The 2500-nt window shown below is 50.2% G+C and overlaps 1 protein-coding gene across 1 annotated transcript in view; it reads right to left on the bottom strand.

The window, feature by feature from the left end:
• The window catches only part of atrnl1a (attractin-like 1a), a gene marked incomplete at its 5' end in the record, with an annotated part of 199533 nt that overhangs the window by 78052 nt on the left and 118981 nt on the right, over nucleotides 1–2500 (bottom strand).

Here is a 2500-nt window from a genome sequence, read left to right as displayed (position 1 = left end):
TGTGTGTGTGTGGCTCTTCCCCCTCTTGTGTCCACGCTGGATGTGGGCCGATGTGCTCTGTGTGTGTGTGTGTGTGTGTGAGTGACAGCACAGGGGCATTAATGCCTTAATGAGCGTGACATTCTCAGCAGCAGCCTGCGGTGTACATCCTCTAAAACCCACACAGAAACACAGCACTGGGCCTCATCCCCGGCTGACTAATCCCCCCCCCCACTACCTCCACCCTACTGCCCACACTTGTATGAACACAACGCCACCATGGCGACCGTTGACGGAAGACGGTGCACCCCAGACGGCGGGGTCTTGAATAAATCAGATGACTCTGATGCCTAAATGGACTCCATTCAAGGGCCTGTGATGTCTGACAGATTTCCAAGCCGCGGAGGAAGTCAATGAATACCTCCCTTTCTCTCAGCCTTCTTTAGAGTGGGTTTATTCATCATACATGCAGGGATAAACGAGTTGACCGAACCACTGCCGGCATGTGAAACCGAAAGGTTGCTAGTTTGATCCCCGGCTCCTCCTAGCTGGGTGTCGAGGTGTTCCTGAGCAAGACCATGGACCGAGACACCCCCCACCCCCCCCCCCCCCCCCCCCGCGCCCTCGTCACACATGACCTGAGACAAGAGGAAGTGGACCTCCTCCCCCACCCTTTCCCCCCAGCACGACTCAGGCAGTGACAGCGCCGAGCATCACCGCAGTGCCCTTTTCTCCCTGTTCTGGCTCCTCTGCCTCATTAGGCGTGTTGTCGCGGGCTCCCATGTGACTTTAAACATGCTGGCGTACCGAAGCAGAGCTTGTGCAACAATGTGAGCTGTGAGATCACAGCGTGGCATTCTGGGAGAGCTGGACGCGAGGCATGAGACGAGCAGTTAAACAGAGAGTCGGGGAGACAGATGGCCGCGGGAGCGTCTCTAGTATTTCTGGTGGCGATGGAGTCAAGTGAAACCGGGAGCCTTTTAGCAGTAAACCCACTGGCCGTAAAGTGACTGGCTTCCTGCGCCGCCGAGTGTGGCTCTCCCACCCATCCCACACCACCGTTTGTGATTACATTCTTGAACGTCTGTATTCCCTGAAGCACGGTTTTGGATCTAATGATAACAATGTAAAACTTGTTTCCGACAAAACCAGTGGTTTTGAGTTCAAATATGGATACGACAGCTTTGTGCGAAATGCTATATTGAAATTGTTCTGCAAATGCACGTGTTTTGTGTATGTTCCCGACATACCACTGGGGATCTGCGACAATCTGGGGTGACTCCAAGGACCGAAGACAAACACACACACACACATACACACACACACACACACACACACACAACACTTAACACATTACACAAAACCCCAAACGTACACTTTAAATGAAAACCACAAGCGTTTCCACCATGTCCTTATTTATTCATTCCTTCCCTTTCCCAAGAGGCCTTGGTCTTTAACCAAATGACACACTTTGCGCGTCCAATCAGAATCTTAAGTCCACAAAGTCTGTATCACCTCAGTGGGTCGAGTGGAGAGGTGTGGGGGGGGGGGAGCCGGGGAGACTAAGCCATCTAACCACCCAAGTGGAAGGGGATAAGTGTGGCCATTATGGCAGAATTAGGGGGGGGCTGAGGGGCGACTGAGGCTTGTTCTGCTTGATGATGCAGGGAGGGGCCCGTGGGTGTGTTAACACTCCACTGAGGATCTGAACGGCTTTGGGTCCAAGGGCCCCGGGCCCCGGCAGGGGGTAATGGGGACCGAACTGATTAACCACAAGAGGAGCAAGTGTACAACTCAGCTGGAGAGGGTTTGTGTGTGTATGTGTGTGTGTGTGTGTGTGTGTGTGTGTGTGTGTGTGTGTGTGTGTGTGTGTGTGTGTGTGTGTGTGTGTGTGTGTGTGTGTGTGTGTGTTTGAAGCAATCTGTTCATCTCAGTGGGGAGCTATGGTTGGGTGTCAGCGACCTAGGGTTGGAGAAAATCATAGATTTTTTTTTTTTGTGTGTGTGTGTGTGTGTCTGTGTGAATTCTTTTCACACACACACACACACACACACACACACACACACACACACACACACAGCCAATTGTGGAACAGCCAATCATGCGAAAAGCTCAGGGATATGTTGCTGCAATCCAGCTCCCAACAGGCAGAGCCCAGGATCAATAGGCTACACTGGTTTGACACAACTGGAGATAGCGTAAAATTGGAGACAATTGAGGACAAAAACAGCAGATAATCAGAACTTCAATATAAAGTTGACTTATGTTCTACCACAATGAGGGTGCACCATTTCAGCGCTAAATGACACCTACAGGTTATTCAAATAAAATGACTGTTGTTTTGTTATCAAGCATGCATGCCCCGCTGTTTAACTATACTGTCTATTGCCCTGCGTTTCAGTTCTCAGTGATTCACACACGCCTTAGGAAAGGTTTGACAAGCTTTTGACAGGAGAAAGTGATTTCATTATGTATTAAAAACACACAACTAAGTTTAAAACTTGCTAAACATTTTAAACAA

The sequence above is a fragment of the Micromesistius poutassou genome (genome assembly GCF_964030765.1).
Source record: "Micromesistius poutassou genome assembly, chromosome: 7".
Classification (NCBI taxonomy): Eukaryota; Metazoa; Chordata; class Actinopteri; order Gadiformes; family Gadidae; genus Micromesistius; species Micromesistius poutassou.
The sequence above is the reverse complement of the archived record's forward strand: the minus strand, read 5'-3'. Positions and strand labels throughout refer to the sequence as shown.